Here is a 14,069-nt window from a genome sequence, read left to right on the forward strand (position 1 = left end):
TGTGATGGGTCTGTTAAGATCTTCTATTTCTTCCTGGTTCAGTTTTGGAAAGTTATACTTTTCTAAGAATTTGTCCATTTCATCCAAGTTGTCCATTTTATTGGCATAGAGCTGCTGGTGGTAGTCTCTTATGATCCTTTGTATTTCAGTGTTGTTTGTTGTGATCTCTCCATTTTCATTTCTAATTTTGTTAATTTGGTTCTTCTCTCTTTGTTTCTAATGAGTCTTGTTAATGGTTTGTAAATTTTGTTTATTTTTTCAAAAAACCAGCTTTTAGCTTTGTTGATTTTTGCTATGGTCTCTTTAGTTTCTATTGCATTTATTTATGCCCTGATTTTTAAGATTTCTTTCCTTCTGCTAACACTGGGGCTCTTCATTTCTTCCTTCTCTAATTGCTTTAGGTGTAGAGTTAGGTTATTTATTTGGCTTTTTTCTTGTTTCTTGAGGTAAGTCTGTAATGCTATGAACCTTCCCCTTAGCACTGCTTTTACAGTGTCCCATAGGTTTTGGGTTGTTGTGTTTTCATTTTCATTCATTTCTATACATATTTTGATTTCTTTTTTGATTTCTTCTATGATTTGTTGGTTATTCAGAAGCGTGTTATTTAACCTCCATATGTTTGAATTTTTAACACTTTTTTCCCTGCAATGGAGATCTAGTCTCACTGCACTGTGGTCAGAAAAGATGACTGGAATGATTTCAATTTTTTGGAACTTCCAAGACCAGATTTATGGCCCAGGATGTGATCTATTCTGGAGAAGGTTCCGTGTGCACTTGAGAAAAAGGTGAAGTTGATTGTTTGGGGGTGAAATGTCCTATAGATATCAATTAGGTCTAGCTGGTCCATTGTGTCATTTAAAGTTTGTGTTTCCTTGTTAATTTTCTGTGTAGTTGATCTATCCATAGTTGTGAGTGGGGTATTAAAGTCTCCCACTATTATTGTGTTTCTATTAATTTGCTCTTTCAATACTCGTTAGTGTTTGCCCGTACATATTGCGGTGCTCCTATGTTGGGTGCATACATAATTTATAATTGTTATATTTCTTCTTGGATTGATCCTTTTGATCATTATGAGTGTCTATCTTTGTATCTTTTCACACCTTTATTTGAAAGTCTAATTTTAATCTGTATGATATTTTTTTCCCAGCTTTTCACTTTTAGTCTGTATGTGTCTCCTTGTTTGAGGTGGGTCTCTTGTAGACAGCATTATAGGGGTCTTGTTTTGTATCGCATCCATTCAGCCAATCTTTGTCTTTTGGTTGGGGCATTCAACCCATTTACATTTAAGGTAATTATTGATAGGTGTGGTCCCGTTGCCATTTACTTTGTTGTTTTGGGTTCACGTTTATACAACCTTTCTGCGTTTCCTGTCTAGAGAAGATCCTTTAGCATTTGTTGAAGAGCTGGTTTGGTGGTGCTGAATTCTCTCAGCTTTTGCTTGTCTGTAAAGCTTTTGAATTCTCCTTCATATCTGAATGAGATCCTTGCTGGATACAGCAATCTAGGTTGTAGGTTATTCTCTTTCATTACTTTCAGTATGTCTTGCCATTCCCTTCTGGCCTGGAGGGTTTCTATTGATAGATCAGCTGTTATCCTTATGGGAATCCCTTTGTGTGTTATTTGTTGTTTCTCCCTTGCTGCTTTTAATATTTGTTTTTTGTGTTTGATCTTTGTTAATTTGATTAATATGTGTCTTGGGGTGTTTCACCTTGGGTTTATCCTGTTTGGGACTCTCTGGGTTTCTTGGACTTGGGTGGCTATTTCCTTCCCCATTTTAGGGAAGTTTTCAGCTATTATCTCCTCGAGTATTTTCTCATGGCCTTCCTTTTTGTCTTCTTCTTCTGGGACTCCTATGATTTGAATGTTGGGGTGCTTCACATTGTCCCAGAGGTCCCTGAGGTTGTCCTCATTTCTTTTTATCCTTTTTCCTTTTTTCCTCTCTGCTTCATTTATTTCCACCATTTTATCTTCTACCTCACTTATCCTATCTTCTGCCTCCGTTATTCTATTCTTGGTTCCCTCCAAAGTGTTTTTTATCTCATTCATTGCATTATTCATTTTTAATTGACTCTTTTTTATTTCTTCTAGGTCTTTATTAAACATTTCTTGTATCTTTTCAATCTTTGTCTCCAGGCTATTTATCTGTAACTCCATTTTGTTTTCAAGATTTTGGATCATTTTTATTTTCATTATTCTAAATTCTTTTTCAGGTAGATTCCCTATCTCCTCCTCTTTTGTTTGACTTGGTGGGCATTTTTCATGTTCCTTTACCTGTTGGGTATTTCTGTGCCTTTTCATCTTGTTTAGATTCCTGTGTCTGGAGTGGGCTTTCTGTATTCTGGAGGCCTGTGGTTCCTTTTTATTGTGGAGGATTTACCTAACCGTTGGGTTAGACAATTGGCTTGTCAAGGTTTCCTGGTTAGGGAAGCTTGTGTCAGTGCTCTGGTGCGTGGAACTTGATTTCTTCTCTTTGGAGAGCAATGGAGTGCCCAGTGATGAGTTTTGAGATGGGTCTATGTGTTAGGTGTGACCTTGGGCAGCCTGTATGTTGACGTTCAGGGCTATGTTCCTGAGTTGCTGGAGAATTTGCATGGTATGTCTTGCTCTAAAACTTATTGGCTCTTGGGTGGTGGTTGGTTTCAGTGTAGGTATGGAGGCTTTTGGACGGTCACTTATTACTTAAAGTTCCATGTAGGCAGGAGTTTTCTCGTGTTCTCAGGTTTTGGGCGTAAGTCTCCTGCCTCTGGATTTCAGTTTTATTCTTCCTGTAGTCTCAGGACTTCTCCAACTATACAGCACTGATAATAAAACTTCTAGGTTAATGGCGAAAAGATTCTCCCCCATTAGGGGCACCCAGAGAGGTTCACAGAGTTACATGAAGAAGAGGAGAGGGAGGAGGGAGATAGAGATGAGCAGGAGGAGAAAAAGGGGGACTCAAGAGTAGAGAGACAGATCTACGCAGCTGTCTGGTCCCAGAGTGTTCTCCGTAGCCCAGACACCTACAAAGATTCACAGAATTGGATTGGGAAGAGAAGGGGAAAGGAGGAAATAGAGGTGTTCTGAGGTAGAAAACAGAGAGTCAAGATTGGGAGAGAATAATCTTCAGTTTAAAAATAGGGCTGCTCTTCTTTTTTTTTTTATGGTTATAGTGTATTGAAAAATGAAAATTAAGGAGTAGTAGAGGAGTACTAGAGGACTTTAAAAGAAATAAGAGAAAAAGAAAAATAGAAAATAGAAGAGAAAAAGGAAAGAGAAAAAAAGAAGAAAAAAGAAAAAAAGGAAAAAGCAAAAAAAAAGAAAGAAAGAAAAAAAAATTTCTTTTTCCCCTAATTAAAAAAAATCGTAAAAATCTATGAAAATGAAAGTTAAGGAGTAATGGGGGAGTAATAGGGAATTTTAAAGGAAAATAAAAGAAAAAATAAAAAAGAAAAAAAATATATTTTTTGTCTTACTTAAAAATAAAAAAGTAAAAATATATCTAGGAATTTCTCTGGAGCTGTTGCGGTCAGTGTGGGTTCAGCTCAGTTTCAGATAGCTCCTCGTTCCAGCTTACACTTCTCAATATCTACAGGCCACTTCCCGTGTAGTCGGTGTTTTCTACAGGGATTTTATTTATTTATTTATTTTATTTTATTTATTTTATTTTTTATTTTTTTATTTTTTATTTTTTTATTAGTTGGAGGCTAATTACTTCACAACATTTCAGTGGGTTTTTTCATACATGGATATGAATCAGCCATAGATTTACACGTATTCCCCATCCCGATCCCCCCTCCCACCTCCCCCTCCACCCGATTCCTCTGGGTCTTCCCAGTGCACCAGGCCGGAGCACTTGTCTCATACATCCCACCTGGGCTGGTGATCTGTTTCACCATAGGTAGTATACATGATGTTCTTTTGAAATATTCCACCCTCACCTTCTCCAACAGAGTCCAAAAGTCTGTTCTGTATTTCTGTGTCTCTTTTTCTGTTTTGCATATAGGGTTATCGTTACCATTTTTCTAAATTCCATATACATGTGTTAGTATGCTGTAATGTTCTTTATCTTTCTGGCTTACTTCACTCTGTATAAGGGGCTCCAGTTTCATCCATCTCATTAGGACTGGTTCAAATGAATTCTTTTTAACAGCTGAGTAATATTCCGTGTTGTATATGTACCACAGCTTCCTTATCCATTCGTCTGCTGGTGGGCATCTAGGTTGCTTCCATGTCCTGGCTATTATAAACACTACTGCGATGAACATTGGGGTGCACGTGTCTCTTTCAGATCTGGTTTCCTCAGTGTGTATGCCCAGAAGTGGGATTGCTGGGTCATATGGCAGTTCTATTTCCAGTTTTTTAAGAAATCTCCACACTGTTTTCCATAGCGGCTGTACTAGTTTGCATTCCCACCAACAGTGTAAGAAGGTTCTCTTTTCTCCACACCCTCTCCAGCTTAGGGATTTTAATCTGTTGCACCAGTCCCTTCTGAAGCGGTTCCCTTTGTTTATTTGGCTTCTGTTTGCCGGTCTCTTCAGAGCCTCATTTCCGCCCTGACACAGGCGGGCAGAGGTGGACTCTTATTCAGGTAGCTAGTTCCCTTGCGCTGCTGGGAGAGGCTGACGCTGCGGGGATGGGCTGGCGCTGCGGGGGCGGGGCTGACGCTGCGGGGAGGGGCTGGTGCTGCGGGGACTGGCTGGCGCTGCCGGGAGGGGCTGACGCTGCTTTCTCCGTCTGCGCTGCTCAGGCTCCCAACTGCTCTATATGGAGCGCGCCCTGCGCTGCGCGAGGTTCCAGCCCTCGGGTGTTCCACAAAAGCGTGGAACAAAAAGCTCCGCCTGCTCTCTGTGCCTTCCCCGTCAGAGCGGTCCAAGCAACCAGGGGCTTGATGGGCACACTCTCCCCAGGTGTGGCGCGCCCACTCCTTTCCACGGACCCAGTCTCAGTTTCCGCTGGCGCCAGTCGGGTGCCTGCGCCTTCTGCCCTCCGCGTCCCCAGCCCCAGTCCCGCCCGCACCGATCGGGTGCCTGAGCCCTGTGACTCGCCGCGACCTTCCCCTCCCCCCTGCCTCCTGCCTCCGGCGGGGCTGGGCCGGTCCGCAGCCTGCGAGCTCTTCTCTGGCCTTTCTTGGTCTCTTTGTTCTGCGAACGGCCAGCAGTGTGTTCGGGCTGGTTAATTTTCTCTCTCTCTTTTGGTCTCCCACAGTTCAAGTTGGCAACTCACAGAAGCTCCCTCCCATTGTCCTCAGGGTACTCAGGCCCGGACCCTACCCCAAGCAATGCTGCCTAAGACTCCCTTCCCGGGACGGATCTCCGTCCTTAGCTCTTTTGTCTCACTTTTTATCTTTTATATTTTGTCCTACCTCCTTTCAAAGACAACAGACTGCTTTTCTGGGCGCCTGATGACCTCAGCTAGTGATCAGAAGTTGTTTTGTGAAGTTTGCTCTGTGTTCAGTTATTCTTTTGATGAACTTGTAGGAGAGAAAGTGGTCTCCCTGTCCTACTCCTCTGCCATCTTGGCTCCTCCAGTTATTTTCTATCTTTAGTACATTCATTAATAAGATTGTACAAACTCAATTGTCTACAAAATCCTGAAAACCACCAATAAAACATCAGAGAGGAAATTTACTTTTGTTGTGCTTGATAAAAAGTATATTGATAAACATGAAATGTGATAACCACTTCCACATTCAAAAAAAAAAAACAAAAAAAAAAAAACAAAGAAGAAATCCCCTAACCCACCACATACATTTCTGATTCAGATGAGAAAGTAAGTACTTGTTCCTGCATATAAGTAAAGAAGGGTGTTCTCTGAAGACTGTAACACCCTCCTTCCACTCATCGCCTATGTGAGGACTACATCACATGTGGCCCCAAGACCAAAGGCAAATGTGACCTGGACATGGGGATAGAACCAGGCTGATTAGTAGAGCAGGCAAGTGAGATTTCTGAAATACATGGAGGTAGCAGAGGCTGCAACTAGCAACCAGAAATCCACAGGGAAACAGGAAAGAATCTGTCTGCTCAAGGAGATCTTTTAAGAAATAGAGTGTGTGGACTTCCTGGTAGTCTAGTGGATTGGAATTGCATGCCAATGCATGGGAGACAGGTTCAAGTCCTGATCGGGGAGGATCCCACATGCTGTAGATTAACTAGTCCAGAGCCACTATGATTGCACCCTTGGTCTAGATCCTGGGAGCCTTAACCACTGAGACCACGTGCTGAAAGTATGGAAGCCCTAGCACCCTAGAACCTGAACTCTGCAACAAGAGAAGCTACCACAATGAGAAGCCAGTGCACCACAACTGAGAATGGACAGTGTTAGTCAATCAGTCATGTCCGACTCACTGGGACCCCATGGATGCATTGTAGCCCAGCAGGCTCCTCTGTCCATAGGATTGTCCAGGCACGAATTCTGGAATGGATTGTCATGCATTCCTCCAGGGAATCTTGCCAACCCAGGGATGGAACTCGGGTCTCCTGAATTGCAGACAGATTCTTAACCTTTTGAGCCCCCAGGGAATCCCACCACAACTACTAGGTTGGCCACCACGTCTACTAGGTAGCCTGTACTTGCTGTGATGAGAGAAAGCACTTGTGCAACAAGGAAGACCCAACACAACCAAAAAAAATACATTAATTGTTGTTCAGTCACTCACTCCTGTTCCACTCTTGGCAGCCCCATGGACTGCAGCCCACTATTCTTCCCTGTCCTTCACCAACTCCTGAAGTTTACTGAGACTCATATCCATTACTTAAGTGATGCCATCCAACTGTCTCACCCTCTTTGGCCTCCTTCTCCTTCTGCTGGGCTCTTGATTTTCCTTATGGCTGTATATGTATATGTGTAATTTCAGTCACACATTTTATTGTTGCTATAAACATCTGCCTCTACACTGTGAAGACTGGCTGACTTTCTTTTATTGTTTGTTGCTTTGTTTGTTTTCTTCTTCTTCCAATTTTTTTTCTCTTTCTTGTAATTTTAGTTTAAAAATTTTTCAACCTATTATATGTTTTCCCATTTATTCCTTTGTTTGCCTATCCTACCTTTCTTTTCCCCTTGCAGTTAATCTCTAACATAGAAGTCGTCTTCAGTTTCCTCTATTTAAATTGGTATATCAATACTTTCTTTCTCTTCTTTACTTTCCTATCAATATATTTGTTAGCTTTGTTTTCATTAGTTTAATCCCCTTTGGCAAGATGATTTAGTTTTGCTTTCTAGTGTAGGCTCTAGTTTTGTTCTTAACATGTAAATATATTAGGAATTTTCTTTATTTGTTGGTTTGATTACTGTATTTTATTTTTACCAGACTCCTTTCAGTTTGATAATGGTTGTGTGGATATATACATACATATATAGGCATATATATACATATATATGGACATATGTATATATACATAAATATATATACATTTTATTTTTATTGGACTCCTTACACTTTGGTAATGTGGGTGTGTCTGTGTGTGTATATGTATTCATATATACAAATGTATATAAACATATATATATATGCATGTTGGATATTTTCATTATTACTAGCCTAATTTTGTAACTACAATTTGGCTGGAGTCTATCTTTGGTGTCCCGTATTTGAACTTTTCTCATGGTCTTAATGCCACAACAAACCTCTTGTGGAATCTTCATTCCTGACAAGAGATCAAGCCCTAAGCACTCACTCAACTATCCAAGACTACCAGAGAACTAACCCTCAAGGATAGCAAATACTGTGAAGAAACACATAGGAAACCACTTCAACACAAGACCCAGCATCACCCAACCATGAGTTGCACCCCGTGAGGTATACCTAAGCCAAAGAACAAACAAACCAAACAAAAATAAAAAGCCAATCATCAGCTGCCTGGACTTACAAATTACTCAGCCTTGCCCATCAGAGGAAAAACAAACAAAGATTAACTGACCACATATTTCTTCAGAAGCACCATATGCAAAACACTGGATGGACCTTAGTAAGAAAGGAAGAGAGAATTAAACCTTGAAGCCTGGGTAAAGAGAGCTGAAACAAAAGAATTTGCAAAAATAATGGAAAGTCAGAAAAATACTACAAAAATGAAGAAGAAGCTAGAAATACAGAAGTCCAAAACAATGAAGAAGAAATATATATATTTCTGAAGAAGGATTCAGTAAAAAATATGAGAGTAAAGATGATCAACAATTTGAAAACAAAATGGAGAAAGTAAAATAATCAATGAAGTAATCCTTAGATGAACTGAAGAATAAACTTACAGAAACAAACAACATAACTACTGAAATCAGAAACAATGTAAAATAAATCAATAGCAGACTATAAGAAGCAGAAGAATGGATCAGTAGGCTGGAAGGTAAAATGGACGAAATAATTGCTAAAGAGCAGAATAAAGTAAAAAGAAGGAAAAGAATGGAGGATACACTCAGAGATATCTGGGACAATATTAAATGCATCAATAGTCCAATTACAGGAGTCCCAGAAGAAGAAGAGAGGAAGAAACAGTATGGGAAACATTTTTGAAGGGACTAGAATTAAAATTTTCCACAATGAGGAAAAGGAAATAGTCAAACAAGTTCAAGAGGCACAAAGAGCCCCATACAGGACAAAACCAAAGAGAAATATTTCAAGACACATACTAATCAAACTAGCAAAATTTAAACACAGAGAAAGGATATCAAAAGCAATAGGGGAGAAGCAACATGCCACATACAAAGGAAACCCCATATCTTGAGAGTTGCTCTTTCAACAGAAAATCTGCAGGTCAGAAGGGAATGGACGAATATATTTAGATTACTGAGTGGGAAACTTGTACTACCAAGATTACTGGACCTGAGAAGTATATCTTTCAAAATTGATGGAGAAATCAAGAGCCATTCAGAGAGGCGAAAACATAAAACACCTCAGTACCACAAAGGCATCTTTAGAAAAAACTGTGAAAGTGACTTATATAGTCAACAATACAACAGAAAAAGGAAAAAAAAAAAATCTGCATAATCAACCCAAATCACTTAACGAAATGACAATTTATTTCATTTAATTCAGAACTAGGGTCACAGGTCAGTCACTCAGCTGTGTCCAACTCTTTGCGACCACATGAACCACAGCACAAAATGCCTCCTGCCGGGAGCCAGCACACAAGATCCCACCCATGACAAGGTCATGAGGAGAAGACCTGGCAAGCAAGGCAGATCAGGACTTCAGGGATTTCAAAAAGCTGTCCCAGTGCTCACCTTAAAGATGATATCTGTCTTTTTGATGCTTGCTATATTAGACTACTCCCTAATTTCTGTGACACAGGTTGAAGGCCTTCCCCAATCTCTTTCCAACCAGAATCAACTTAGAACTTTAGTCAATATGTTCCCACAGATGGTGGAATCCTATAAGATTATCCAGGATGAAAGGTGTGATTCAATTTATACCCCTTTGCTGGCATTCTAGCCTGCTTGGCAAATGCGTACTAATGCACATGACTGCTCACAACAACTTAATTATGGACAGAATGAATAACCTGATCACACAAAAGGCCCTAATAGTTAGAGAGACCTTCAGGGGTTGAGAAAGCCCTATTGGACAACACAAAAATATTATTCTAAACATGGTTATAGTTAAAGATTCAGAAATATAAGAGTTTAGAGTTGTTCATTTTAACCAGGAATGCTGAAGAGGGGCTGCCTTACCGGAGGTGCAGAGTCTTAGTGAGGTAAAACTTTTAGAAAATTTAACTGATAATTTCTGCAAAAAGACTGATGTTTGTGTTCAATAAAGAATAGATTACAGAAAACAAACTTGCATTCACATAGTTCATAAAATGCCAATAGGCCACATGACCAGAAGATGATGTAAAAGACTTTAGCAAACAAGTATGCAGAAACACCCTGGTTTCATGAAGGACAGGGTGATATAATTAAACTATTTTCCCCTTAAAAATGTGCTAACATAGAATATAAAAGCTATGGTAAAAAATAAATATTTGCCAGACTCTGCTGCACACCCCCAGCATGGTCTTTCTGTCTCTGTCGGTCTCTCTGTCTCGCTGATAGCGTTCATCCTGAGGATACCCCTGGATCATGCTGAAGCTGGACCCCGGAAGCAACCCTGTCCATCACCAACTCCTGGATTTTACCCAAATTCATCTCCATTTAGTTGGTGATGCCATCCAACCATCTCATCCTCTGTCTTCCCTGTCTCCTCTTGCCCTCAATCTGTCACAGTATTGGCACCTTTTCAAATGAGTAAGCTCTTCACATCAGATGGTCAAAATACTGTAGTGTCAGCTTCAACATCAGTCCTTCAATGAAAACCTAGCACTGATCTCTTTTAGGATGGACTGGATGGATCTCCTTGCAGTCTAAGGGACTCACCAGAGTCTTTTTCAACACCACAGTTCAAAACCATTAGTTCTTCAGTGCTCAGCTTTCTTCATACTTCAACTATAACATGTGTACATGACTACATGAAAAAATAGCCTTGACTAGATGGACCTTGTTGCCAAAATAATGTCTCTGCTTTTTAATATGTTCTCTATTTTGGCCATAGCTTTCCTTCCAAGGTGTAAACGTTTTTTAATTTCATGGCTGTAGTCACCACTCCAGTGATTTTGGAGGCCAAAAGAAAAGAAAAAAAAATTTTTAAAGTCTGCCAGTGTTTCCAGTTTTCCCATCTATTTGTCATGAACTGATGGGAACAGATGCCATGATCTTCATTTTCTGAATGTTTAAAAAGCTGAGCACTGAAGAACTAAGTCAACTTTTTCACTCTCCACTTTCATTTTAATAAGAGGCTCTTTAGTTCTTCTTCACTTTCTGCTCTAAGGATGATGCAATCTGCATATTTGAGGTTATTGATACTTCTGCTGGCAATCTTGATTCCAGCTTGTCCTTCATCCAGCCCGCATTTCTCAAGATATACTCTGCATAAAATTACTATACAAGGGTGATGATATTCAGTCATGATGTACCCCTTTTCCTCTTGGAAACCAGTCTGTTGTTCCAAGCCCAGTTCTAACTGTTGCTTCCTGACCTGCATACAGGTTTCTCAAGAGGCAGGTCAGGTGGTCTGGTATTTCCATCTCTTTCAGAATTCTTCACAACTTAATGTGACCCACACTGTGAAAGGCTTTGGCATAGTCAATAAAGCAGAAATAGCTGTTTTTCTGAAACTCTCCTGCTTTTTTGATATTTTATTGTGTAGGCAATTTGACCTTTGTTTCTTCTAGCTTTCCTAAAACCAGTTTGAACATGTGGCTGTTCACAGTTTATGTACTTTTGAAAACTGGCTTGGAGAAGATTGAGTGTTAGTTTGCTAGCATTTGAGATGAGTGCATCTTTGTGGTACTTTGAGCATTCTTTGGAATTGCCTTACTTTGGGATTGGAGTGAAAACTGATCTTTTCCAGTCCTGCGACTACTGCTGAGTTTTCCAAATTTGCTGACATATTCAGTGCAGCATTTCCACAGCATCATCTTTTAGGATTTGAAATAGCTTCGCTGGATTTCTTACACATCCACTACCTTTGTTCAGGGTGATGATTTCTAAAGCCTACTTGACTTCACATTCCAGGATGTCTGGCTCTAGGTGAGTGATCACACCATCATGATTATGTGGCTTATGTTGAACATTTGTAAAATTCTTCTGTATAGTCATGCCACCTCTTCCTAATGCCTTCTGCTTCTCTTAGGTCCATAGGGATACTGTCCTTTATTGTGCCCGTCATGCATAAAATATTCCGTAGGCAATTCTAATTTTCTTGCGGATATCTCTAGTCTTTCCCATTCGATTGTCTTCCTCTATGTCTTTGCATTGATCAATGAGGAAGGCCTTCTTTTCTATCCTTGCTATTCTTTGGAACTCTACATTCAAATGTGTCTATCTTTCCTTTTCTCCTTTGCTGTTCCCTTCTCGTCTTTTCAGAGCTATTTGTAAGGTCTCTTCAGACAATCAATTTGCTTTTGTTGTATTTCTTTTCCTTTGAGATGATCTTACTCCCTGTCTCCTGTAGATTATCACGAACTTCCATCCATAGTTCATCGGCCACTCTGTGTATCAGAAATCGTCCCCTGAATCTATTTCTCACTGTCACTATATAATCCTAAGGGATTTCATTAGGTAATAACTGAACGATCTAGTGGTTTTCCCTACTTTCTTCAATTTCAGTCTGAATTTGGCAATATGGAGTTCATGATCTGAGCCACAATCAGCTTTCAGTCTTGTTTTTGCTGACTGTAGGGTGCTTCTCCATTTTTGGTTGCAAAGAACATAATCAATCTGATTTTGGTGTTGGCCATCCGCTGATGTCCATGTGGAATATCTTCTATTGTGTTCTTGGAAATTGGTTTTTGCTCCGACCAGTGTGTTCTCTTGGCAAAACTCTTTTAAACTTTGGCCTGTTTCATACTGTTACTCCAAGGCCAGATTTTCCAGTTACACCAGGTGTTTCTTGAATTTCTGTTTTGCATCCCAGTTCCCTAAAATGAATAACTTTTCTTTCGGGTATTAGTTATAGACGGTCTTATAGGTCTTACTAGAACCATTCTACTTCATTTTCTTTAGTGTCACTGGCCAGGGCATACACTTGGAGTAGATAGTCATATTGACTGGTGTTCCTTGGAAATGAACAGAGATCATGCTGCCATTGTTGAGGCTGCATCCCAGAACTGTATTTCGGTCCACTTGTTCAGCTTTAGTTCCCCGTCAGCTGGAGATGGGTGCCTTGTAGTTAAGACACAATGCATTGTTAACTGGAGTGGCAGTGAAATGGGTGTTCACTGCACACCTTTTTCCTGGGTTGTGACTTCCCCTCGCCTGGCAGGGATATTCCAAAAGCGACCCCTGAGCATGGCACTCCAGACAGCATCACCTCCACAAGGTGCCCTGTGTTCTCTGGAGTTCTGTTCTGCCCCTGAGGTCAGGAATCAGCAAAGTCATATCCTTCTGGGCATTCACCCCTCCTGGAAAGCTGGCATGTATCTTGGACTTTATCTTCCACTGGGGATGCCATGGGATCTGGGCTCAGACATGAACATTTCTGTCAGTGTTTCCTATCAATTCTTGCTTGGGATCTGAATTACAACTGCTGACACCCTGCTGAAAATGTCCTTCCCTGTACATTTCTTTTTTTTTTTTTTTTCAATTGCGCTAATTTTTTAAAAATGTATTTGATGTTTTTGAACTGTGCTATTGATGAAAACTCTGAAGAGTCCCTTGAAGTGCAAGGATGTCAAACAAGTCCATACTCAAGGCAATAAACCCTGAATATTCATTGGAAGCATTGATGCTGAACCTGAAGCTCCAATACTTTTCCTACCTGATGGGAAGAGCCAACTCTTTGGGAAAGACCCTGATGCTGAGAAGGATTGAAAGTAGAAGGAGAAGGATGCAACAGAGGATGAGATGGTTGGACGGCATCACTGAAGTAATGGATATGAGTCTCAGTAAACTTCAGGAGTTTGTGAAGGACAGGGAAGAATAGTGGGCTGCAGTCCATGGGGCTGCCAAGAGTGGGACAGGAGTGAGGGACTGAACAACAATTAATGTATTTGTTTTTGGTTGAGTTGGGTCTTCCTTGTTGCACAAGTGCTTTCTCTCATCACAGCAAGTACAGGCTACCTAGTAGATGTGGTGGCCTACCCAATAGTTGTGGTGGGATTCCCTGGTGGCTCAAATGTTTAAGAATATGTCTGCAATTCAGGAGATCCGAGTTCCATCTTTAAGTTGGCAAAATTCCCTGGAGGAGGGCATGACAATCCATTCCATGTTCGTGCCTGGACAATACTATGGACAGAGGAGCCTGCTGGGCTATAATGTGTTCATGGGGTTCCAATAATTCAAAAATGACTGAGTGACTAACACTGCCCATTCTCAGTTGTGGTGCACTGGCTTCTCATTGTGGTAGCTTCTCTTGTTGCAGAGTTCAGGTTCTACGGTGCTAGGGCTTCCATGCTTTCAGCACATGGTCTCAGTGGTTAAGGCTTCCAGGATCTAGACCAAGGGTGCAATCATAGTGGCTCTGGACTAGTTAATCTGCAGCATGTGGGATCCTCCCAGATCAGGACTTGAACCTGTCTCCCATACATTGGCAGGCAATTCCTATCCATTAGACTACCAGG

This window comes from Cervus canadensis, chromosome Y (genome assembly GCF_019320065.1).
Source record: "Cervus canadensis isolate Bull #8, Minnesota chromosome Y, ASM1932006v1, whole genome shotgun sequence".
In the NCBI taxonomy this organism is placed as follows: Eukaryota; Metazoa; Chordata; class Mammalia; order Artiodactyla; family Cervidae; genus Cervus; species Cervus canadensis.